The sequence below is a fragment of the Pan paniscus genome, chromosome 5, assembly GCF_029289425.2.
Source record: "Pan paniscus chromosome 5, NHGRI_mPanPan1-v2.0_pri, whole genome shotgun sequence".
Classification (NCBI taxonomy): domain Eukaryota; kingdom Metazoa; phylum Chordata; class Mammalia; order Primates; family Hominidae; genus Pan; species Pan paniscus.
Genome location: NC_073254.2, coordinates 50,894,672 through 50,921,849, shown reverse-complemented (window position 1 = coordinate 50,921,849; position 27,178 = coordinate 50,894,672). Strand labels below are relative to the sequence as shown.

Below are 27,178 nucleotides of genomic sequence, written 5' to 3'. Positions count from 1 at the left end.
GTGTCATGGTGTATACCTGTAGTCCCAGCTACTCAGGAGGCTGGGGCAGTAGAATCGCTTCGGGAAGCGGAGGTTGCAGTAAGCCAAGATAGCGACATTGCACTGCAGCTTGGGCAACAGAGTGAGACTTCATCTAAAAAAAAAAAAAAAAAAAAAAAAAAGAAAATGAAGATGCACACTACAATGATCACAGATGAAAAAAGACTATCATTACACATCCCATGAGACTAAAAAGATGAGCAGTTATTTTGTACAATTTATGCCAGTAAATTAGAATTTGCAGATTAAATGAATATTCTATAATTTATTGAAACTGACTTAGAAAAATTAGAAAATCTGCAAAGTCCTATATCTAGTAAAGAAATTTAATTGATAATTAAAACTTTTCCAGAATCAAATGGCTTGACTAGCAAATTTTCCCACACTTTTAACGAAGAAATTATATCAAACTTTCTCATGAACATAATCACAAAAATCCTAAACAAATTATGAGAAAATCAAATTCAGCCACATAAAAAAGGATAATACATTATGGCAAAGATTGGTTTAACATTCAAAAATCAATTCATATGATTCACCAATTAAAAAAATAGGCCAGGCACATTGACTCACACCTGTAATCCCAGCACTTTGGGAGGCCAAGGTGGGCAGATCACTTGAAGTCAGGAGTTTGAGACCAGCCCGGTCAACATGGCGAAACCCTGTCTCTACTAAAAATACAAAAATTAGCTAGGCATGGTGGTGTGTACCTGTAATTCCAGCTACTCAGGAGGCTGAGGCATGAAAAGCACTTGAACCCGGGAGGAGGAGGTTGCAGTGAACTGAGACTGCACTACTGCACTGCCTGGGTGACAGAGTGAGACTCTGTCTCTAAATAAATAAATAGAAATCTGTTTGAAAATAACTAAAATAGGGCCAGGTGCAGCAGTTTATGCCTGTAATCCTAACACTTTGGGAGGCCAAGGCAGGAGGATCGCTTGAGCCCAGGAGTTCAAGACAAAACTGGACAACACAGTGAGACCTCGTTTCTACAAAAAATAAAAAAATTAGCTGGGTGTGGTGGCACATACCTGTAGTCCCAACTACTTGGGCAAGGCTGACATGGGAGGACTGCTTAAGCCTGGAGGTCAAAGCTGCAGTGAGCTGAAATCTTGCCACTACACTTCAGCCTGGGTGACAGAGCAAGACCTTATTTCAAAAAAGAAAATAACTGAAATAGTGTGAAATAGTATTGATATATTAGATTTTTAAAAGGCAAGTTGAAACAATAAATGTATCCACAGAAAAAAGATGGAAAAGATTATTCTCCCTTAACTGTAGAATCACGTGACTTTTCTTTTAAAAAGTTATTGTCTTACTGAATATTCTAAAGTCTCTAAAATGAATGTGTTGTTATCTTTAAAATAAGGAAAAATGAAAATGTATCTCTAAAAACAGATACCTCCTCAAGAAAACATTGGAATCACTGGAATGGTTTCTTAAAAACTGCTTGTAACTAGGTTCCATGGCACACTATTGTAGCCCCAGCTACTTAGGAGGCTGAGGTGGGAGGATCACTTGAGCCCAGAAGTTCTGGGCTGTAGTGCACTATGTCAATCAGGTGTCTGCACCAAATTTAGCATCAATGGTGACCTCCCAGGAGCAGGGATCCACCAGGATGCCTAAGGAGGGGAGAACTGACCCAGGCTGGAAACAGGCAAGTCAAAACTCCTGTGCTGATCAGTAGTGGGATCAAGACTGTGAATAGCTACTATGCTTCAGCCTGGGCAACACAGCAAGACTTCTATCTCTTAAAAAGTAAAATAAGATAAAATAAATTTTTAAAACTGCTTGAAACAGTTTAAGAGAAAATTTTTAAAGTTTAATCAGAAAACAATATATTATCACATAAAATAGTATGACATTCTTCCATCTAGATTAAAGAAGAAATGAGCTTAATAGATGAATTAGGAATTTAGGTTAATGTATGGAATAGTTTTTCAAGCACATTATTCAATAGGCTAACAGGATAATCTTAAATATAACATAACACAATGATTTATACAGAGGCATAATATGCTTCTCAGGGTATACAAAAGTAAGCATAGTTCTGAAGAACAGGTAAAGCCAGTCACGTGAAAAAGAATGCTGCCTGGGCCTCATGGCGTAGGACATAGTGATGAAGGAAACGGAGCATTCAGATTACCCAACACATAACCTTTCTTTTTTTTTTTTTGAGACAGAGTCTCACTCTGTCACCCAGGCTGGAGTGCAGTGGCACAATCTCAGCTCACTGCAACCTCTGCCTCCCAGGTTCAAGCGATTCTCCTACCTCAGCCTCCCGAGTAGTTGGGATTACAAGCACGTGCCACCGTGCCCAGCTAATTTTTGTATTTTTAGTAGAGACAGGGTTTTGTCATGTTGGCCAGGCTGGTCTCAAACTCCTGACCTCAGATGATCTACCTGCCTCCACCTCCCAAAGTGTTGGGATTACACGCAGGAGCCATTGCACCCGGCCCCAATACATAACTTCTTTTTTTTTTTTTTTTTTAGGACGGAGTCTCTCTGTCGCCCAGGCTGGAGTGCAGTGGCACAATCTCGGCTCACTGCAAGCTCCGCCTCCTGGGTTCACGCCATTCTCCTGCTTCAGCCTCCCAAGTAGCTGGGACTACAGGCGCCTGCAACCACGCCCAGCTAATTTTTTATATTTTTAGTACAGACGGAGTTTCACCATGTTAGCCATGATGGTCTCGATCTCCTGACCTTGTGATCCGCCCGCCTCAGCCTCCCAAAGTGCTGGGATTACAGGCGTGAGCCACCGCGCCCGGCCACCAACACATAACTTCTTAAACAGATTGTCGGGGCTGAACTGTCTCCCTCAAAATTCATATGTGAAGCCCTAACCCCTAGTCCTCAGAATGTGCCTGTATTTGGAGACAGTGCCTTTTAAACGAAGTCATTAAGGTGGGCCCTAATCCAATATGTCTGGAGTCCTCAAAATGGGGCGAGTAGAACACATAAACAGAGGGATGACAATGTGAAGATGAGAGGTGAAGCCAGCTGGACTTCCTGGGTCGAGTGGGGACTTGGAGAACTTTTCTGCCTAAAGGATTGTAAACGCAATTGGAGAACTTTTCTGCCTAGCTAAAGGATTGTAAACGCACCAATCAGTGCTCTGTGTCTAGCTAAAGGATTATAAAATGCACCAATCAGCACTCTGTAAAAACACACCAATCAGCACTCTGTGTCTAGCTAAAGGATTGTAAACGCACCAATCAGCACTATGTAAAAACGCATTAATCAGCGCTCTGTGTCTATCAATCAGCGCTCTGTGTCTAGCTAAAGGTTTGTAAATGCACCAATCAGCACTCTGTAAAAATGCACCAATCAGTGCTCTGTGTCTAGCTAAAGGTTTGTAAATGCACCAATCAGCACTCTGTAAAAACGCACCAATCAGCGCTCTGTGTCTAGCTAAAGGTTTGTAAATGGACCAATCAGCACTCTGTAAAATGGACCAATCAGCAGGACACGGACAGGGCCAAATAAGGGACTAAATGCTGGCCACCTGAGCCAGCAGCAGCAGCCCGCCCAGAACCCCTTCCACACTGTGGAAGCTTTATTCTTTCGCTCCTCACAATAAGTCTTGCTGCTGCTCATTCTTTGGGTCCGCACTAACTTTATGAGCTGTAACACTCACTGCAAAGGTCTGCACCTTCACTCCTGAAGTCAGCAAGACCACGAACCCACCGGGAGGAACAAACAACTCCAGATGCGCCACCTTTAAGAGCTGTAACACTCACTGAGAAGGTCTGCAGCTTCACTCCTGAAGTCAGCAAGACCACGAACCCACTGGAAGGAAGAAACTCCAGACACATCTGAACATGTGAAGGAACAAACTCTGGACACACCATCTTTAAGAATTGTAACACTCACTGCGAGGCTCCGCGGCTTCATTCTTAAAGTCAGTGAGACCAAGAACCCACTGGAGGGAATAAATTCCGGACACAAAGACACAGGGAGAAGAAAATGGCCATCTACAAGTCAAACAGAGGCCTCAGAAGAAAACAAACCCTCCTGACACCATCTTGGCCTTCTAGCTTCCAAAATTGTGAGAAAATAGATTTCTGTTGTTCAAACCACCCAGACAGTGGTCCTTTGCTTTTGGCAGCCTTAGCAAACCAATACACAGATACAACAGCAAAAATTAAATTTCACGTTCTCCCTGTAAAAAAGAGATTTGAGACAAACACATGGAGGGTGTCTTAGATAATTTTAAGATATGTACTGTGATCTTCACATAGAGGTGTAAGTTACTACCTGTTTTATTCTAAGGAAATTGAACTTTCAATAATCTATGCAAAAATAATTCATTGTAACTTTCCTCCATAATTTTTAAAATGGTATTTTACATTTGTATAACATATAAAATTCAAATTTCATTCCTATTTGTTAGTTCATTTGATCCTCACAACCTTCTGTGTAAAACAGAAATTTTGAACCTAGAATCACAGAGCTAGCAGTGACAGCGACAACTAGAAGCAAATCATCTGACCTGGATCATGGATCTTTCTACTACATTCCAATGCTTTCCAAAATGTTAGTAATGTTCCTGTTTTAGTAAGGGCAGAGATAAAGCTTACTTTATACTTATCATAAAACCTCAGTATTTCAAATATATATATATATAAACACACATACACATATATTTTGGAGACAGGATCGTGCTCTGTCACCCAGGCTGGAATGCAGTGGCACGATCTCAGCTCACTGCAACCTCCACCTTCTGGGTTCAATCGATCCACCCGCCCTGGCCTCCAGAGTAGCTAGGATTAAAGGCGCACACCACCACACCTGGCTCATTTTTATATTTTTTGTAGAGACAGAGTCGTGCCACGTTGCTTAGCCTGATCTCGAACTCCTGGGCTCAAGCGATGTGCCCATGTCAGCCTCCCAAAGTGCTGGGATTATAGGTGTGAGCTACAGCACCCACCATGAAATAAATTATAAATATGTCTTCCTTTCTAAGCACAATAGTATATCAAAAATTTTATATTTTTTTCTTTTTTTTTTTTGAGACAGAGTCTCGCTCTGTTGCCTAGGCTGGAGTGCAGTGGTGCGATCTTGGCTCACTGAAATCTCTGCCTCCCAGATTCAAGCAATGCTTATGCCTCAGCCTCCCCAGTAACTGGGCTTACAGTCGCATGCCAACACGCCCAGCTAATTTTCTGTATTTTTAGTAGAGACGGGGGTTTCACCATGTTGGCCAGGATGGTCTCAAACTCCTAGCCTCAAATGATCCACCCACCTCAGCCTCTCAAAGTGCTGGGATTACAGGCTTGAGCCATCCTGCCCAGCCTAAAAATATTTTTGAAAACATTAATGGCCAGCATTTCCTGAAAACTTACAGTTTGTGAGGCACAGTTCTATGAACTTTACATGAATTAACTCAATCCTAAAAATCCTGGGATAGGTAGGTACTATTATTGTCTATTTCAGAGACAGAAACTGATAAAGTACTTTATCCAACCTAGTAAATGGAGGAGTCAGGATTTGAACCCAGGCAACACTGACTCCACAACCCACATTCTTAACCACTTCCCAATGAAATATAACTAGGACACTCTTGAGCATATATTTTAATGGCTTTGAAGTCAAATGGACTTACTTTACTACAGGCTCAGCCACTTATTAGGTATATTATTTGAGGCAAACTTAATCTCTTGTCTCTTAGAGTCTTTATCTATAGAATGGAGATAATTAAATGGGACAATGATGTAAAACCATTTAGTAAGTGGCTGGTATAGAACGTATACTAATTATTAAGCCATTACTATTTTTATTTCTACTACTTTCAGGAATATATAAGAGCAATCAATCCTACAGTGTCTAATTTGGGGATTCCAAGCTAAAACATCAAAAGGCCCTCTTTCTTCATCCGTAATTCTTTCCTTCCTACTATTCCAGAAATACATGTACTATTCCCAATAATCTCATTTTCCATTAAGAAATATCACATTGGATGAGGTTAGTAGTTAGATGAGTCTTAAATTCTTTGTTCGTTTTTTAATTTTTAAAATAATACAGACAGGGTCTCCCTGTGTTGCCCAGGATGGTCTGGAACTTCTGGGCTAAAGAAATCCTCCTCCCTTGACCTCCCAAAGTGCTGGGATTACAGGCGTAAGCCACCACACCTAGCCATCAGTCTTAAATTCTATCACAGAGGTACCTAATAAGTTTGATAAGGACAATAGTTATACTCTTGATGACAACTTCCAAAGATTCTGGGCATTGCTCAAGCATTTAACATATTTTTAAAATCACCAAAGTAGTTATTCTAAGCCTTTATTTAATATTTTTTTAAAAATACTGAGTTCAGGCCTGGCATGGTGGCTCAAACCTGTAATCCCAGCACTTTGGGAGTCCCAGGTGGGCGGATCACCTGAGGTCAGGAGTTCGAGACCAGCCTGACCAACATGGTGAAACCCCGTCCCAACTAAAAATACAAAAAATTAGCCGGGCATGGTAGCGGGCGCCTGTAATCCCAGCTACTCGGGAGGCTGAGGCAGGAGAATCGCTTGAACCCAGGAGGCAGAGGTTGCAGTGAGCCGAGATCACGCCATTGCACTCCAGCCTGGGCAACAAGAGCGAAACTCTGTCTCAAAAGAAAAAAAAAAAACCAAAAACTGAGTTCATAACATTTCTTGGGCTTTACAAGATAGCAATCTCTTGCTCTTATTTGTCCTTTCACTATTTCAAGCTTCAAAGAGTTCCTTATTATTAGTACTCCCACTTTCTATGATTTATATGGTTACATCATATCCTCCTTCAATCTCCATTTTTCCAGATAAGATAATATTGCTTTTGTAGTCATATGAAAGTCTCTCCATTTTTCTCCATCTACTTATAATTTCTCTGGACCTTTTCTACTTTTGAAGCATTTTCTACTTTTGAAGCATTTAATTTGGTGGGAAGAACACTGGGCTAGGAGCCAGAAGTCCTCACTCTGCAATCTCATCTCTCAGATTCTTTATCTGAGAGGATTGCACTTGATAAATTTGTAATAAGCTCCTTTATATCTCTAAGCCTCATATGTCTAAGACTCTGGATCTTCCAACTAAAAATCATGTGGTATTCTAACAATTCCCCTCAATATTTTACTCCACTTAGCCAAAGAGGGGCAGGAAGATCAGATTGAAGGCCAGAGGAAGACACAACAATCAGGAAGCTCAGGGCTACAGAAGGAAAGACATGACATTTTATGAATCAACAGAAAAAGATTCAATAAGATAAATCAGACACCAAAGAGAGGAAAAAAGTCACAGAAACACATGGCCTAATTCTAACCTCATCTCTACACATCTATTTGAAGGGGGAATAATAATATAAAAATGCGTGTATTATTGTCCTTACCAAAGTTACTAGATGTCTCTGTTACAGATTTTTTTTTTTTTTTTTGAGACGGAGTCTCACTCTGTTGCCCAGGCTGGAGTACAATGGCGCGATCTCGGCTCACTGCAACCTCTGCCTCCCGGATTCAAGTGATTCTCCTGCCTCAGCCTCCCGTGTAGCTGGGATTACAGGTGCCCACCACCATGCCTGGCTTATTTTTGTATTTTTAGTAGAGACAGGGTTTCACCAGGTTGGCCAGGCTGGTCTGAAACTCCTGACCTCAGGTGATCCATCTGCCTCGGCTTCCCAAATTGCTGGGATTACAGGCGTGAGCCACCACGCCCGGCTTCTGTTACAGAATTTAAGACTGACCTAACTACTACAGTTAGGCCTACTACAATGTATTTCTTAACTTCTTATGGAAAACGAGATTATTGGAATAGTACGTGTATTTCTGGCATAACAGGAAGGAACAAATTGTGGATGAATAAAGAGAAACTTTTGGCAGCAGTGGAGTTTATCCAGCCCTCATTTCTGCCTCAAAGAAGGAATGCAACTCTGTGCCAGAAATATGTGTCTATATTGCAATGCTGTTGATAAAACAGCCTACTACAGTGCTTTGAGGAAAATAGGCATTACGCAGGTATTTGATGACTAAATTAACGTCCAGCTGAACTGAAAGCCCTCATAATGCTACTAGTACGGCTACATACCAGATAATATGACAGTCAAGGCCATGGGAATTATATGGCATTGGCTGCCCTGGTTCCATGGGGAGACTGAGTGAGCTGGGCGGAGGAGATTTGGCCTAATGGCATTAAGCTCTGATGATACTAGAAGCAGCCCTCAGAAGGAAAAGATTAATGGGCTATCTCTAAACCACCAGAGCAATATCGGAATATGCATGAAAATCATTTCCTACCCCGTGTCAGGGTCAAAAAAAAGCACTATCTTTTCTCATATTGGCTTCTGGAGAGTCAGGGCTTCTTGTCCTACGACTGGTTTAGGGCAGGGGAGGAAAACATCGACAAAGGGTTAAGGCTGTTGGGCAGTTTTTAAAATTCCCAGCCCAGCCTAAAGGTGGTGTCTGTCAACGTGTGGTCGGTCCCTGGATCATCAGTAACAGACCAAGAGTGCAGGTGCTTGCTTAAATCCCAGACTCAGGGACCCATCACAAATCTCTAGAATCAAATTTATGGAAGAGGTGCTAGGGTACTGCAACCTTATTACTAAGGAACAATCTTCTGTTTCAGAACTATGGCCTAGGAATTGGGGTTTCAGGTGGCCTTGAGCGGAAGTCCTCTGACTCTGGATTCATCACATCCGACAGACACTACTACAACACTTTGTTTTGAAGACCATTAAAAAACTACCTCAACTTCTCGCACAGCGAACAGGAACAAAACTAAGGACTCTGGGAGATATTTTCATAAGCTGGTTAAACAGTTCCTTCACAGCCTTGTTTATCATGTTAGTTTGTTCACTAGATTCTTATTTAAAAATAAATCTCTTCAACTGAGGAATTTTCAGAAAGAATCACAAACTCCAAAATAGAAGAGTTTTCTCATAGTGCAGAACTGGGCTTGTAAACCTGAAGACACTGCTATAAAAAGCAAAGTTTTATTTAAAAGAAAATTGCTGGTTAAGGCTTTCCCCAGCTCTTTCGCACTCAGAGCCACGGATGAAAGCTGGCAATTTGCGGGTGGCAGGGAAGGAAGACGCGGAAACAGGGCTGAAAAGACCGAGCAAAATGCGCTCGGCACCAGAGTTCAGGAGGAAGTCCCTACCAACTACCTAATTTTTAATGGAGCCAATTAATTGCCAGAAAAACCGCGTCTGCAAATGTTTTGCCAGTCAACACTCCAGGTTCTCGCCATTCCTCTCCGGCGGGATAAACCACCCGAGGCCTGCAAAAAGCAGTCAAGCAGTCAAGTTACACTTCAGCTGTGCCCACCACCTGGGCGCAGCGTCGCCTCCCTCCCCAGGATCACCAGACTCTGCCCTCCGCGCGGAAACAGGAGCCCATCAAGCCGCTGCCCACAGGTTCCTCGCGCCCAGCTCAGCCCCGCGGCCTTTCGACTCGGGGGTCCGAACCGCCGCCGCGTCCGGAGGAGACGCCCCCTCGGCCACAAAGGGAAGACTCGGGCCACGCCCGCCGCCACACTCTCCCTGCCCGGTCTTCGCGCCCGAAACCGTACCGCGCCGCCACTTACTCGTTGCTCCCCGCCGCGCTGTCGCGCTCAGGGCTGGAATCCGCCCGGGAGGCGCGCGCAGGCCGCGCAGCCAGAAGCCGCAGCCGGGACCGGCTGTGCCGCAGCGGCGCGCGCCCCCCGCCCCGGACCGCGCGGCCACGCGGCTGAGTCACCCAGCGCTTCACGTTAAGAGTCCTCTCCGCGCGTGGCACGCCGGGAAGGCCGTGTCGGGGGACCCCGTCGGGGGCCGCACCGTAAATGGGTGTCGCCTTTCCTCCAGTCCACTCTGCACCCAACCTCAGCGGGCGCACTTTTCTGAGTTGCGCATACCCTCTCAATTATTAAAGGTTGCAGACGGAAAAGTTAGTAGTTTTCAGAATTGTAGAATACGCTCGTGCAGCGCCAGGACGGCTAATGCTTACCCGAAAATGTGGAACCCTGATCTCCCCATGCGTGGAGCGAGGTTGGAGGTAGCGTAGTAAGAATACTGGAGTTGCTTAAACGCATTTGCTCGAAAGTCACTACCCTGGATATACATTCTGGCCAAAAGAAAGGGGAAAAAACTCCACATTTTTCTCAAATACTGAGTTTCATGAAGGTACCTGCTATGACAAAGTTGTATTACAAATTTTAAATCAACCGGAAGCAAGTTACTGGGAAAACTGTTATGAGTAAAAGATTTCAACATTCAAAAAACATCTATATATGGTCCATGTCCTATAAACCAAATGCTGGAAAACCCAAAAGGAAGTTCTTATTGTCATGGTTTCTAGTGGCTTTTGTACTTTTAAAAATTACACTAGACCGGGCTTGGTGGCTCACGCCTGTAATCCTTGCACTTTGGGAGGCCGAGGCGGGCAGATCACCTGAGGTTGGGCATTCCAGACCAGCCTGGCCAACATGATGAAACCCTGTCTCTGCTAAAAATACAAAAATTAGCCGGGCGTGGTGGTGGGCGCCTATAACCCTAGCTGTTTGGGAGGCTGAGGCAGGAGAATCACTTGAACCCAGGAGGCAACTGGGAGGTTGCAGTGAAGTTCCCTCTCAAATATATATATATCTATATATCTATATATACTAATTAAATATACTGATTATGCAAACTATTTGTAAATTGTTGAAAGCTCTATAAACTAATAATAGCACAAATTTTAAAATTCGAAGTCGATTTTCCTTTTCCTTACAAGAGACTCTCTAAAAACTAATTTGGAATTGGATTAGAATTGGTGTTGAAGTGGAAGGAATGTAAGAAAATAGTTTGACTCATTTCAGTAGGTTTCACATGGTTAACGGATACTTGTACAGCAAATTTGTTTTATCAGGGTCAAAAACTTTAATTTTCAAAACTGAAGACATAAATTTTTTCATTATAATTTGGTCTTAGAGGCCTAGAGGGTCATTTTCCATTTCTATTCTCCCTCGTTTATGACTATAAAGTATGCAGGACTGTATTGTGTTTATCTCAACATGGACTAGGCTGTGAGGCTGCACTCGTCATCTGTAAGTCAGTCTCACGTCCCCACGGTGACTCAGCTTCCCTGCTGCTTGCGTCTGTGGCTCTGCCCTCCCAGCACTTCCGGGCTGGCAGAAGAGCTAGATTGGAGAATCCTGTAAGGGCTCTCCTTTACCTCTGCCAGAAGTGAGTGGCCTTTTCACTTCTGCTGACGTTTCGCTGTCCTGAACTAGTCACCAGGCTCAACCTGACTGACTCTAAGAAGGCTGTGAGATATAAATTCCTGTATGCCTGGAGAAAAGGAATATGAAAAAAGATTTAGTAAACACATGGCTATAAACCAATTTGAGTGAGTTATAGGCTCCAAACTTTACAACAGTAGCAGAATAGAGGATTGTTCAAACTAATGCCTTTATTTCCATTTTTATAAAGTACAGTGTTATAGCCTTTGAGTCAAAGAAAAATAAAAACCCTTCTGACATTCCTGCAAAACAGTTCTTGAAACAAATTCTTCCTTTCTGGAAAGATTCCTTCCCGTAGATTTGTATATTGTCTTTCTTTTTTTTTTTTTTTTTTTTTTCTTTTTGTGGAGAATGGAGTTCTTATTCTGTTGCCCAGGCAGGTCTTGAACTCCTAGGCTCAAGCTATCCTCCTGCTTCTGCCTCCCTAAGTTTGGGGATTACAGGCATGAGCCACTGCACTGGCTGCAGATTTGTGGTATACAAAAATCTGGCCTGAAGTTTGGAGAATCAGGCTAACTACCGGGTCTTATTATTTTTTTTTAAACACTTTCATTTTGGAAATTAAAGCATACAGAAAGATATAATAAACACCCGTTATCCATCATCCAAAATAAATAAGTGATAACATGACTTTTAATAGTTAATGGTTCAACTTTTGGCTAAAATTTCATATAATGAACAGCATATCAGACTGGGTACCTTTTTTGGGCAGACATCAAGGAGACGGGATATGAGAAATGTATATTCACAGAAAGCATAGGTGTTTGCTGATTTTTATAATTTTATTTCTAATTTAATGTAGGTATCTCAAGACCCCGAGTCTCTGAGATTTATTTGTATCTGAAACCAAAACCTTCTTTTTTTTTTTTTTTGAGACAGTGTCTCCCTTTGTTGCTCAGGCTGGGTGATCACCACTCACTGCAGCCTCGATCTTCTGGACTTACTCCCCCTCCCAGGTTCACGCCATTCTCCTGCCTCAGCCTCTCGAGTAGCTGGGACTACAGGCGCCCGCCACTGCGCCCGGCTAATTTTTTATATTTTTAGTAGAGATGGGGTTTCACCATGTTAGCCAAGATGGTCTCGATCTCCTGACCTCATGATCCACCCGCCTCGGCCTCCCAAAGTGCTGGGATTATAGGCGCAAGCCACCATGCCCGGTCAAGGTTGACTCTTAAGAATAAAAATATTTTTTAAATAATAGCTATTGTAAATTGTCATACAAAAAGCTAATTCTCATTTCTACCGACTAATCTTATGTAGTAAATATAAAAACAAACCCAAAATCCCTAGATTTTGAACTGTCTCTCTCAAAGTAATTAAATTTGCTAAATGTTCGTTTTCTTTTGTTTTCTGAGACAGAGTCTTGCCCTGTCACTCAGGCTGGAGTGCAGTGGTGGGATCATGGCTCACTGCAACCTCAACCTCCTGGGCTCAAGTGATCCTCCCACCTCAGCCTCCTGAGTAGTTAGGACTACAGGTGCAGGCCACCACCCCAAGCTAATTTTTTAATTTGTAGAGAGGAAGTCTCACTATATTGCCCAGGCTGGTCTCAGAATCCTGTGGGGAGTCAGGATAGGGGAGTCAGGAAATGTGGAAATGTGTTACGCTGGGTTTCGGCGGAGGCTGGGTGTAAACTGATAATGTTTATCTCTTGTTATTCCTGTTAATGGTTTACAAACAGGCTCTGGCCTTCGTTTCCCATGTACCGGCTCTGGCAGCTCACATGACCTCTTGTTTATGAACACACAAGTCTCATTCTTGAACCTAATACTGAGAATGCTTAGAAGTTTTTTTTTTTTTTTCAGCCTTATATGAGTGTTGTTGTTGTTTTGAGACGGAGTCTCCCTCTGTCGCCCAGGCTTGAGTGCGATGGCGTGATCTCTGTTCACTGCAACCTCCACCTCCCGGATTCAAGCGATTCTCCTACCTCAGCCTCCCAAGTAACTGGGATTACAGGCATGCGCCATTATGCCCAGCTAATTTTTTTATTTTTAGTAGAGATGGGGTTTCACCAGGTTGGCCAGGCTCTTCTCCAACTCCTGACCTCAGATGATCCACCCGCCTCCGCCTCCCAAAGTGCTGGGATTACAGGCGTGAGCCACCACTCCCAGCCACCTTATATGAGTTTTAAATAAACTGCATTTGGAAAAGAAAATAGGCCGGACACCTGTAATCCCAGTACTTTGGGAGGCAAAGGCGGGTGGATCACCTGAGGTCGGGAGTTTGAGACCAGCCTGGCCAACATGGTGAAACCCCGTCTCTCCTAAAAATACAAAAAATTAGCTGGGCGCGGTGGTGCGCCTGTAATCCCAGCTACTTGAGAGGCTGAGGCAGGAGAATTGCTTGAACCCAGGAGGCAGAGGTTGCAGTGAGCCAGGATCGCACCACTGCTCCAACCTGGGCGATACCTAGACTCTGTCTCAAAAAAAAAATTTCCAATAACCCACTGAGCCACCACAGAAAGCTATGAGATATTTATTTAGTAGATAGGTAAACTTTATTTCGCAAGCCCAAGGGGATAATTTACTTTTCATCCCCCTCTCTTTAAAAACAGAGAACCTCCAACAAATGGTATATAAAGGAAAACAAAGCAAACAAAAGAGGGAAACTTTGCAATTTATTAACTCAAGCATGAAAATACAGAAAATAAGGAGGGCTCAACATACTTGGGAAAGTAAGTCTGAACTTACTGCATTAAAACATGGTGTTGCGCTAATCCTGCCGGGCGCAGTGGCTCATGCCTGTAATCCCAGCACTTTGGGAGGTCGAGGCAGGCGGATCACGAGGTCAGGAGATCAAGACCATCCCCGCTAACACCGTGAAACCCCATCTCTACTAAAAATACAAAAAATTAGCCAGGCGTGGTGGCAGGCACCTGTAGTCCCGGTACTCGGGAGGCTGAGGCGGGAGAATGGCGTGAACCCAGGAGGCGGAGCTTGCAGTTAGCTAAGATCACGCCACTGCACTGCAGCCTGGGCGACAGAGCGAGACTCAGTCTCAAAAAACAAACAACAACAACAACAACAACAAGAAAACATAGTGTTGCACTAATCCAGTGAATTGTCAGGCAAATGAGGCATGAAACATTGCCAAAATACAAAGTCAGTAAAGTATCCATATTACTCTTTGTCATTATATGTTTTATTTTATTGGGATCTGGTAAAGAATAGATTATTCCCAAATCTACATTACTAGCAAAATAAGTGAAATTATTTTACAAAGAATTTATTATTCTGGTAAATTGTTAATAGTGGCAGGTCAAAAGCAACTGAAACTCCAACAAAAGATACACATGTGCCTCATTTATAAGAAAGCATTAATAGGCCGGGCTCGGTGGCTCACGCCTATAATCCTAGCACTTTGGGAGGCCGAGGCAGGTGGATCACCTGAGGTCAGGAGTTCGAGACCAGCCTGATCAACATGGTGAAACCCCGTCTCTACTAAAAATACAAAAATTAGCTGGGCGTGGTGGCAGGTTCCTGTAATCCCAGCTACTCAGGAGGCTGAGGCAGGAGAATCACTTGAACCCGGGACGTGGAGTGTGCAGTGAGCCGAGATAGCGCCACTGCACTCCAGCCTGGACGACAGAGCAAGACTCTAAAAAAAAAAAAAAAAAGCAGTGGCTGGGCACGGTGGCTCATGCCTGTAATCCCAGCACTTTGGGAGGCTGAGGCGGGCAGATCACAAGGTCAGGAGATCGAGACCATCCTGGCAAACATGGTGAAACCCCGTCTCTGCTAAAAATACAAAAAATTAGCCAGGCATGGTGGCGGGCGCCTGTAGTCCCAGCTACTGGGGAGACTGAGGCAGGAGAATGGCGTGAACCCGGGAGGTGGAGCTTGCAGTGAGCTGAGATTGCGCCACTCACTGCACTCCAGCCTGGGCGACAGAGCGTGACTCCGTCTCAAAAAAAAAAATAATAATAATAATAAAAAGAAAGCATTAATAAAACAGAACCTACTTTTACTTCAGTCATTTGGTCCCTAGGAATTCAAAATAATGCTGAAGGAGATGAAACATGGTAGTCTATAAACAATTTTGAGACCAGCATGAAATGACTAAGGACTATGATATAATTTCCTTTTCAGAAAACATACAATTCAGGACAAACAGCTATTGTTGGAATAAATAAATAAACAAACATACAATTGTCAGATACAGCCATAAGACTTATTTAGAAAAGAATAAAGAAAATATCTTTATTCTAGAGTTAGTTCTAGAGTTATTCTACTACATTCTGGTTGTGGTTGAGTACAGCATTTCCTATAGTTGAGTGAGATTAGTGAAAAGATCTAGGTTATGCTTTCAGTAGTGAAAAGTGAAAATGATTTATTCTGGAAACCTTGATTATATTATAGTACTGTCAAATTATTAAAATATTGACAAATTATGTACAGTTTAGTAAGAGCTGGCAGCTCACTATGAGATTCTTTTACCTTGCTCAAATCATGCCCTCCTCCTTTCCCCAAACTTTGAATAATTGAAAACATGGAAAATCTGTTTAGCAAAACATGTGTCCTCCTGGCCCCTATGTCCACTGTAAGAAACGTCGTAATAAGGAACAAACACATAAACAATAAGATAAATAATGAGAACTAGGTAAATTTAGAAAGATTTCTTCGGCTTATTAACTAAGAGCCCAAACAGAGCTTTCTCTTTGCTTATTCAGATTTGTGATGCCTACTTGGAAACAAGTCAGTGTTTGTGAATATATATATATAAAGTACATGAAAAAGGAAGCATTAAAAACATGAAGTGATGGCCAGGAGCAATGGCTCACACCTGTAATCCCAGCACTTTCGGAGGCTGAGGTGGGAGGATCACTTGAGGTCAGGAATTTGAGACCAGCCTGGCCAATATGGTGAAACCCTGTCTCTACTAAAAATAAAAAAATTAACCAGGCATGGTGGCACATGCCTGTAAGTCCCAGGTACTCGGGAGGCTGAGGCAGAATTGCTTGAACCTGGGAGGCGGAGGTTGCAGTGAGCTGAGATCGTGCCATTGCACTCCAGCCTGGGTGACAGAGTGAGATTTCATCTCAAAAAAAAAAAAAAAAAAAAGAAGTTATATCGTTTTTATAAGGCAGTATGATGTAGTGAAAAAAATATCGGAAAAAGAGCCAGATGACCTCTGTTTGAGGCTATTTCACCCTTACTGACTGAACAAGTCACCCAGAAGTTTAGGTTTCCTAATCTGTAGGTAACTGACCTACCTTTGCCATGTGGTTGTTATGAAAAAGAAAAAATCAAAATGTATGCAAAAGTATTTTATAACCTCAAAAAATTAGCTGGGCGTGGTGGCAGGTTCCTGTAATCCCAGCTACTCGGGAGACTGAGGCAGGAGAATCGCTTGAACCCAAGAGGCGGAGGTTGCAGTGAGCGGAGATCGCGCCACTGCACTCCAGCCTGGACAACAGGGCAAGACTCTCAAAAAAAAAAAAAGAGGAAAAAAAAAAGAAAGCATTGGCCAGGCGCGGTGGCTCACGCCTGTAATCCCAGCACTTTGGGAGGCCGAGGCAGGCAGATCACGAGGTCAGGAGATCGAGATCATCCTGGCTAACATGGTGAAACCCGGTCTCTACTAAAAATACAAAAAATTAGCCAGGCATGGTAGCAGGCGCCTGTAGTCCCAGCTACTGGAATGGCATGAACCTGGGAGGTGGAGCTTGCAGTGAGCTGAGATTGCACCAGAAATTTAGATCGCGCTAGAGAAATTTAAGGTACTACTAGTATTAATATGATACATACACCCCATCCAAACTAATATTATCTTTTTCCTGAGGTAAAATTGTCCTCGTTAATGTCAACCTCAAATTGTTTGCATATCAAAATATACCAGTTAGTTTTCTTAACATTTGTTATGCAGTATTTTGTGTGTTTGTTTTTTGAGATGGAGGCTTGCTATATTGCCCAGGCTGGTCTTGAACTCCTAGACTCAGGAGATCCACCCGCTTCAGCATCCTGGTTAGCTGAGATTACAGGCACGTGGCACCATGCCTGGCTGGTTATGCAGCTTTAATGAAAATAAAAACATGTTACAGTGATGACATATTTTCAATATTTTTTCTTTTATCCATAATCATGAATAACAATAGAATTACTATTTTAAAGAGAATTAAACATCACTTTTTTTTTTTTTTTTTTTGAGACTGAGTTTCGCTCTTGTTGCCCAGGCTGTAGTGCAGTGGCATGATCTCAGCTTACTGCAATCTCCACCTCCCTGGTTCAAGCTATTCTCCTGCCTCAGCCTCCTGAGTAGCTGGGATTCTTCATATATATATATGAAGAAAAAAAGAAAAGGAGAGAAACAAACATAGGAAGAAAAATGTAGAGCTGGGGAGAAGGGAAAGAAAAAAGAGTTGCAGGCCGGGGGTGGTGGCTCATGCCTGTAATCCCAGCACTTTGGGAGGCTGGGGTGAAGGGAAAGAAAAAAGAGTTGCAGGCCCAGTGTGGTGGCTCACGCCTGTAATCCCAGCACTTCGGGAGGCCAAGGTGGTCGGATCACCTGAGGTCAGGAGTTTGAGACCAGCCTGACCAACATGGAGAAACCCTGTCTCTACTAAAAATACAAAAAGTAGCCGGGTGTGGTGTCACATGCCTGTAATCCCAGCTACTCAGGAGGCTGAGGCAGGAGAATCGCTTGAACCTGGGAGGCGGAGGTTGTGGTGAGCCAGGATCACGCCATTGCACCCCAGCCTGGGCAACAAGAGCGAAACTCCATCTCAAAACAACAACAAAAAAAAAGTTTGCAGAGAGTTAGAGAAGGAGAAGGAGAAATCAGAATGGACAAGAGAAACAGAGTAGTCCAGAATAGGAAGAAGCTGGTCTTAGAAGGGAGAGAAAGACTAGAACAAAGGGGAATCACAGTGGAAGCCAGGAGAGATATGTTAAAGGAGTTCCTTTTTTCATTCAACAAATATTTATTACCCAACCACTGACTGCAGAGTACCCTGATAAATGCATGTCCTGGGAGAAAAAAAATATGCATTACTCATGGTCTAATCCCAAATAGAATTTCATTTCTTAGTAACTTGGTTTTTCTTTTCTTTCTGATAATAAAAATAATTTTTGGTCATTTAGAAAATTTGGAAAACAGGAGCTAAAACAAAGAATCTCTCATTCTAGCCTGTTGACATTATTGACATTTTGATGTCTTTTGTTTTGCATTCTTTCTGGGGCTCAGTTTGAAGGGGCAGCACCACCAAGGGAAAACTCTTCTCATTAAGATAGCAGAGGTACAAAAGAGCAAGCAGAAAGTCACCAGGCCTCAGACCTAGGCTTGAAATAGTGCATTGTCACTTCTCTCTCTGTCTCATGAAGCCATTGCAAATGTGTGGACACAGGGAGGGGTAAAGAAATGGGGCCAGTAATCAGGTATATATAGAGAGAATATACATATACATACATATACCATTAAAATTAGTAACTCAAGTACCATGTGTGGTCTTGCGGTAAATGATCTGATTTTCTGATATAATGAACACATCTTGGTAAAATTCAGAAAAACATAAAACAACAACAAGAAAAGTACAAGTTTCCCTTGATTTGTACCATAGATGCATTCCTGGAAATCTGGTGTATATAAAACCCACACAGGCCGGGTGCGGTGGCTCAAGCCTGTAATCCCAGCACTTTGGGAGGCCGAGGCAGGCGGATCACGAGGTCAGGAGATCGAGACCATCCTGGCTAACACGGTGAAACCCCGTCTCTACTAAAAATATAAAAAAAAATTAGCCAGGCATGGTGGCGGGTGCCTGTAGTCCCAGCTACTCAGGAGGCTGAGGCAGGAGAATGGCATGAACCCAGGAGGCAGAGGTTGCAGTGAGCCGAGATCGCGCCATTGCACTCCAGCCTGGGCGACAGAGCAAGACTCCATCTCCAAAAAAAAAAAAAAAACCCACACAAAAAATATTTTTTGTTTATATGTGAAACAGACAAGTTCTAGATTCAGATCATTATAACTGGATTTTTTGCCTACATGAATATCCAGAGGGACAGTCAACATACAGAATGTAGGACAATTTTTTTGTGGAGGGCAGGACCTTTACAGGCATTGGAGGAGGTCTGACATACCTGACTCTACCTATTAAATTTGGGGTTTTTTTGGTTTTGTTTCTTTGTTTTGAGATGGAGTCTCGCTCTGTTGCTCAGGCTGGAGTGCAGTGGTATAATCTTGGGTCACTGCAACCTCCACCTCCTAGGTTCAAGCGATTCTCCTGCCTCAGCCTCCCGAGTAGCTGGGATTATAGGCCCGTGACACCACGCCCGGCTAATTTTTGTATTTTTAATAGAGACAGGGGTTTCACCGTGTTGGCCAGGCTGGTCTTGAACTCCTAACCTCAAGTGATCTGCCCACCTCAGCCTCCCAAAGTGCTGGGATTACAGGCATGAGCCACCGCACTTGGCCTCTATATTTGAATATAACCTCACATTAATGTAACTGTACAATTGCACCCCAACATTTTGAACAATGCCCCCTAGAGACTAGTACACCCTAGTTGAAGTCTACTTATCAAATATCCCATACTGTGAAATTTTTGTTCACTGTTGTAACCTTGCATCTAGTTTGATGCCTGACACATAGTAAGAATTTAATAAATATTTCCTGATGGACACAAGAGAGTTCCTTTTACTTACATGGCATTTTTCCTGTTCCTTATGATAATGATTCACATTTGTTTTTCCAGTCCTGACCTCTCTTCTGAGCTCCAAATTCATATTGGCAAATGCCCACTTAACATCTTTACTTGAATGACTTTCACATACCTCAAACACTAAGTATATCCAAAATTGAATCATCATTTCCTGCCATTGCATCCCTCCGCCAGATACAACCCAGTACCAAACAAGGCAAAATGTTAATTCCGTGCTGGTGCTCTCTGGTTTAGTAACTGCCACTATGACCCACTTACTTAAGGAATCATCAAAACCCTGGCATTATCCATGATTATTTTCTACTTATCATCCCATTTTCTAATCAATCAATTCTAGTTCCTAAATCTCAAATTTATCTCCTTTCCATCTCCAGTGCTTCTGTCCTAGTGGATTATTGAATTACTACAATGGTTTCTTGCCTGCTTCCAAACCACCTCCATCCAGTAGCCAAAGTGATCTTTTAAAACAGAAATCCCATCAGGTCATCCCTATGTTTAAATTCCTTAAAGAGTTTCTCACTTTTTTTTTAGGACAAAATCTAAAGCCCTGCATGATTTGGCCCCTGCCTATGTATCTTTTCTTATTTTGTGCCACTTACTCAGTACTCTGCAATCATGCTGGCTTTTTTTTTTTTTTAGGCTTACCTTTTTTTTTTAATTAATTTTTATTAAATGAATCCAGGCACATCATTTAAAAACCAATCATTGTTAAGCAGTTTGTTTTTTGAAAAAGTTTATGGCACAGTCTTGTTTTCCAGGATCCCTGCTTTCATCTCTGTTGACTTACTCCTTCCTTTTGGTAGAGCCCTTCCCTTCTCCACTAGCTTCCTGATGCAAGGGAGGTTAATTTTTTGAGATGTTGCAGGAAAAGGGGGTTTATTCTAGTCTTACTTGTTTGTTAGTGTGAGTAGGTGTACAGTCTAGATTGGAAAACATTTTCTCTCAGGATTTTGAAAGCTCTGCTGTCTTCTAACTTCCAATAGTGCCATCAAGTTTGTTCTTAATTGATTTTTTTCAATCTGGAAGATTTTAGGATCTACTGTTTATCATTGATGAATTCCAAGATGTGTGTGTGTATATTGGTTTAGGTCTTTTCCATTTGTTGTTCTGGGCCTTTTCATCCTGGAGACATATTATGTTCTTTTGTTCTGCGATGTTTTCTTGCATTTGTTTGTTTCTTTTCTTTTCTTAGGGACAGGGTCTTACTCTGTCATCCAGGCTAGAGTGCAGTGGCGTGGTCATAGCTCACTGTGGCCTGGAACTCCTGGGCTCAAGTATCCTCCTGCCTCAGCCTCCTGAGTAGCTGGACTACAGGAGCGGAGCACCATGTCCAGCTAATTAAAAAAAAAATTTTTTTGTAGAGATGGGGGTCTACCTATCTTGGCCAGGCTGGTCTTGAACTTCTGGGCTCAAGCGATCCTCCTGCCTTGACCTCTCGAAGTGCTGGGATTACAGGCGTAAGCCATTGCACCTGGCCTGGTTAATTTTTAAAATTTTTTGTAGAGATGGGGTTCTCCAACTTCTGGGCTGAAGCAATCTTCCCTCCTCAGCCTCCCAAATGCTGGGATTAAAGACATGAGCCATCACACCTGGCCGCATTTGTTTCTTTGATAATTTCTTCTCTAAAGCTTTTGCTAATTTTTCTTTTTTCTTTTTTTTTTTCTGGAATTCTTATTATTCAGATATTGTAACTTCTAGATACTCTAATTTATCTTTTTTATTGTCCATATTTGTCTTCTGTGACAATTGAGTTTTTTATTACCTTCAAGGGTGATTTTCAATCACATAAAAGTACCTTTCAGAAAAGTTAATCTCCCTAAGCTGTTAAAAGAGGCATAAAGAGAAAATTATAACATTTCAGCTGATACATTTTATTGTTTTAGTTAAAAGGCTAGCAAATTTTAGCAATCAATTGAAAAGGGGCTTTTGCCACTTAACTAAAGACAAATCTTTTCAAACCACAGACATTTCAAATATTTTATTTCTTCTTTATATACCTGAATTGTCTGACTGACAAACCTTCTCAAGTACTTAAGCATCTATCGTAGACCTGATAATGTTATAAATATGCATGATTATTGATTCTCTTATAAACGAACTTCTCTTGGAAATTACAAGTATAGATTTGATTTTATTTGGCCTTTATACACCCAACTATTTCATCAAAACTAAGGAGAATTTCAGTTATGTCATTAATGTTCCATTCCGATTGGAACCTATAATGGCTACCTCATTTGGTTGGATTCAACTAATTTATTTATTGCTTTTCAAAATAGGCCACAATTCTTAGAGACATTAACATAAAATTTTATTAAATTTTAGATCTCTCCTGACTTTTTTATTATGAAAAATTTCAAACATAAAAAGTTGAGGGTATAGTATTTCAACAAGTATACCCATTACTTAGATGCAATAATCATCAATATTTTGCTGTGTGTGTACATTCCAAGATGTGTGTGTATATATTGGTTTAGGTCTTTTCCATTCGTCATGCTGGGCCTTTTCATCCTGGAGACATATGTCCTTTTGTTCTGGGATTTTTTTTGCATTTCTTTGTTTCTTTTCTTTTTCTTTTTCTTTTTTTTAGAGACAGGGTCTTACTCTGTCAACCAGGCTGGAGTGCATTGGCATGATCATAGCTCACTGCAGTGAGCTCCCAATATTTGCTTTATTTCTATGGCTATTTATTATGAAAAATTTCAAATATAAAGGAAGTTTAAGACAAATACAGCCAACACTAGTATATCCACTACTTATAATAGATTAAACAGTTGTTAACATTTTCTCATGTTTTCTTTATTTTTATATTTATCTATTTTGCTGAACTATTTGAAAGTAAGTGGCGGACAATATGACATCTCACTTCAAAATTGCATTTGGCTTTCTTATCTCTTTAGCCTCTTTTCTTTTCTTTCTTTTTTTTTTTTTTTTTCCTGAGACAGAGTCTTGTTCTGTCACCCAGGCTGGAGTGCAGTGGAGTGCAGAGCTCACCGCAATCTCTGCCTCCCAGGTTCATGCCATTCTCCTGCCTCAGCCTCCCGAGAAGCTGAGACTACAGGTGCCTGCCACCACGCCTGGCTAATTTTTTTTTTTGTATTTTTTGGTAGAGACAGGTTTCACCATGTTAGCCAGGATGGTCTCGATCTGCTGACCTCGTGATCCGCCCGCCTCGGCCTCCCAAAATGCTGGGATTACAGGCGTGAACCACCGTGCCCGGCCTAGCCTCTTTTCATGTAGAGCAGTGCCGTTCCCCATCTGCCTACCATTTTGTTCCCCCATGACACTGATTTCTTAAGGACATCAGAGCAGTTTTCTTGTAGAATCTTCTCATGACTTTTCCTGAATTGTAACAATCTCCAAGGTCATTCTCTTTTGGAGCACTTTTTTTGTCTTTATCTTTCACAATGTATATATTTTTTACAGATTTCTAATTATAGTATTTGTAATTTCCAGCTGCTCTTGTTTATTCTTATAGTGTTTCTTCTTTTAGCATCCTGTTCTTGTTTCATGGATATCATATTTCTCTGATGATATAATTTCTTTGAAGTATTTTTATGCTCCCTGCATTGTCTCAGTTTTCTGTGATTCTTCTCCCCCTTGATTCCTCCATGCTTGAGGTTTAGAATTTTTTTTATGTTGCAGATTTTCCTCTAGTATCCGATGATTTTTGTACATTTATATTTTAAGAATAAAGTCCTAAAAGCTAATTGGAAATTCTAAGTATATGCTTGAGTCTTATCAATTGAAAGAATTCACTGGAGGCTTTTTCTATGGGAGCCACCAAAATGTCAGGTTTTTTTCCCCTAAGAAGTACCTTTTTTTTTTTTTCCTGCTAGAGAGTAGAACCTGGTTATGAAGTTCTACATCTATGCAGGAGAAGAGGCCTGGGTGTTTTCTTTTCAGTAATATGTCTGACTCCCACTCTGATCTATGCCAAGTGTCCCCCTATCTGTAACTCCTTTAGTTTACTTTCTCCAGAGGTGGCATTTCCCGTTTCCTATGGAAGTAAAAGTATAGCTTGATTACATTAGATAGGGTGGGGCTCTGGGAGACCTGACTACTTCTTAAACAGATTTTCAAACAAGTGTCCTTTTTGAAGCACTACATTTCTCCCATCTATCTCCCTTCCTTTAACTTCCCTCTGCACGTCACTGCTTCTGATACTTGAGTCTTTCCAGGGCTCCTCAGGGAGACATGCCTTGCTTCTCCTTAGTTTCTCCTTCTCTAAGCACTTAGGCTTGACCTTCCTTGGATCTGCTAAGTCCTTTAATAGCCTCTATCCATTTTCTATTTTCAGGCATTGTGGTTTGAGGTGAGTCTCAGTTCAAGAAAAATGAAACGAGTGTTTCTGTGTATTTCCCCCCAATTGTTATTTTTGAGAGTGGCATGGGGAAGATCTCAGCTATTTTGAATTGAAAGTTCTGTTTTTATTTTTAGTTCTTTACATGCCTTGAATTCTTTACTACCTTTGGGCTTTTGCATTTGGTGTTCAGCTCTCCCGGACATTCTTTTTCCCTCGCTCATCCTCCCTCCAGGCTAATTCCAAGTCAAATTTTAGGTCCTAACTTAAACATCATTCCTAGATGAGTCCTTCCTGACCATCTAGACTAGGTTAGGTCCACCCCTCATGATATATTATATCTATCTATCTATCTGTATATACTTTTTAAAAAAATATTGTAATTTGTTGAGATGAGTCTTGCTCTGTGGCCCAGGCTGGATTGCAGTGGCGCAATCTCGGCTCACGGCAACCTCTGCCTCCCAGGTTCAAGCGATTCTCCCGCCTCAGCTTCCTATCTGGAATTACAGATGCCCACCACCATGCCCGGCTAATTTTTGTATTTTTAGTGGAGACGGGGTTTCACCATGTTAGCCAGGCTGGTCTCAAACTCCTGACCTCAAACGATATCCTCACCTCGGCCTCCCACAGTGCTAGGATTACAGGCATAAGCCACCACGCCTGGTTTAGATAGATATATATATATTTTTTAGGCAGGGTCTCACTCTATTGCCCAGGCTGGAGTGCAGTAGCCCAATCACGGCTCACTACAACCTCTGCCTCCCAGACTCAAGTGATCCTTCCACCTCAGCCTTCTGAGTAGCTGGGACCACAGGCACATGCCACTACACCCAGCTAATTTTTCTATTTTTGTAGAGACACGGTTTCATCACGTTGCCCAGGCTGTTCCTGAACTCCTGATCTCAAGTGATCAGCCCACCTCAGCTTCCCAAAGTGTTGGGATTACAGGCATGAGACACTGTGCTGGGCCAATGTACTCTTGTAACGCCCAACATGACTCTAATATAGCCTCTTTCTTCTGCTAGACTGTAGCTCCGCAAGAAAAGGAACAATGTGTGTCTTGTTCACTGCTATATCCCCAGGGTCCAGAGCAGTGCCTGGCATTCAGTAAGAGATCAATATATATTTTTCATTGTCAACCAACATACATTGCTTGCTGTAAAGATTTGTAGCTTAATTTACAGTTGCCATCACTAATAAGTAATTATTTAGAGTTCAGCATTCCTAGTTATTATGATCATCTGTTTGTTGCTATGGACAAGAGCCCATTTTATAGTATAGTTTTTCCATAATTACATTTCCAAATTTATCTTACAATGAACACTTTTAAAATGACAATTTATGGCCAGGCATGGTGGCTCACGCCTGTAATCCCAGCACTTTGGGAGGCCGACAAGGGCGTATCACTTGAGGTCAGGAGTTTGAGACCAGCCTGGCCAACATGGTGAAGCCCTATCTCTAGTAAGAAATACAAAAATTAGCTGGGCGTGGTGGTGAGCTCCTGTAATCCCAGCTACTCAGGAGGCTGAGGCAGGAGAATTGCTTGAGCCTGGGAGGTGGAAGTTGCAGTGAGCCAAGATCGCACCACTGCACTCCAGCCTGGGCCACTGCACTCCAGCCTGGGTGACAGAGCGAGACTTTGTCTCAAAAAATTTTAAAAAAATAAAATAAAATGACAATTTACTAACAATATTATGCACTCAGATTAACGTAGTATATAAGTTTTCTACTGTTGCTGTAACAAATCACCACAAACTTAGTGGCTTAAAACAATACAAATTTATCTTACAGTTCTAGGGGTCAGAAGTCTAAAATGAGTTGGCAGGGTTGCATTCCATCTGGAGGCTCTAGGAGAGAATCCATCTCCTTATCTTTTTCGGCTTCTAGAGGCTGCCTGCATTCCTTGGGTTATAGATAGATTCTTCTCATGTCACTCTGACCTCTGCTTCCATTGTCACATTTCTTTCTGTGAATCTGGCCCTCTTGCCTCCCTCTCTAAGGATTATGTGATTAGGTTGGGCCTAGCTAATCCAGGATAATCTCTTCATCTCAAGAGCTTTAATATAATTACATCTACAGAGTCCATTCTGCCAGGTAGGGTAACATATTCACAGGTTCTGGGAATTAGGATGTGGACATTTTGTGAAGCTGTTATTTAACCTACAACACATAGACAGCAAAATGTGAACCCATAGATGAATTAATAATTAATTGACAGAAGAAATGATAAGAGATTTACTTTTTTTTTTTGAGATGGAGTGTCGCTCTGTCACCCAAGCTGTAGTACACTGGTGCGATCTCACCCCACTGCAACCTCTGCTTCCTGGGTTCAGGCGATTTTCCTGCCTCAGCCTCCCAAGTAGCTGGGACTACAGTCATGCGCCACTACTCCTGGCCAAGTTTTGTACTTTTAGTAGAGACAAGGTTTTGCCATGTTGGCCAGGCTAGTCTCGAGCTCCTGATCTTAAGTGATCCACCTATCCACCTATCTGGGCCTCCCAAAGTGCTGGGATTACAGGTGCGAGCCACTGTGCATGGCCAAAAGCTTTACTTCTAATGTATTTAAAGCTTTATATCAGAACAACCCACAAAGAAGATAAATTATTTTATTAAGTAAAAGCTTTCGTAAATATATATCAAAATAATAAGACTTAGCCCAGCATGGTGGCTCACGCCTGTAATCCCAGCCCTTTGGGAGGCCGAGGTAGGTGGATCACTTGAGGTCAGGAGTTCGAGACCAGCCTGGCCAACATGGTGAAACCCTATCTCTACTAAAAATAAAAAATTAGCCAGGCATGGTGGTGTGCACCTGTAATCCCAGCTACACAGGAGGCTGAAGCAGGAGAATCGCTTGAACCTGGGAGGTGGAGGTTGCAGTGAACTGAGATTGCACCATTGCACTCCAGCCTGGGCAAAAGGAGTGAAACTCCATCTCAAAAAAAAAAAAAAAAAAGAAAAAAGAAAAGTGAA

At 42.1% G+C, this 27,178-nt stretch overlaps 1 protein-coding gene across 5 annotated transcripts in view; it reads right to left on the bottom strand.

Moving 5' to 3' along the window:
- The window catches only part of KCTD20 (potassium channel tetramerization domain containing 20), a 48,338-nt gene extending 38,466 nt beyond the window's left edge, over positions 1 to 9,872 (bottom strand). For 2 of the 5 annotated variants that reach the window (XM_034961975.3, XM_034961981.3), the window contains exon 1: positions 9,582 to 9,872. The gene's annotated coding sequence lies outside the window, so the exon portion shown is untranslated. Of the gene's footprint in view, positions 1 to 16; positions 134 to 1,070; positions 6,377 to 9,581 lie in introns of those variants that run through there. The other 3 variants (XM_055113543.2, XM_055113546.2, XM_055113544.2) reach the window with 3 other exon arrangements.
- Between the last annotated feature and the right edge of the window lie 17,306 nt (positions 9,873 to 27,178).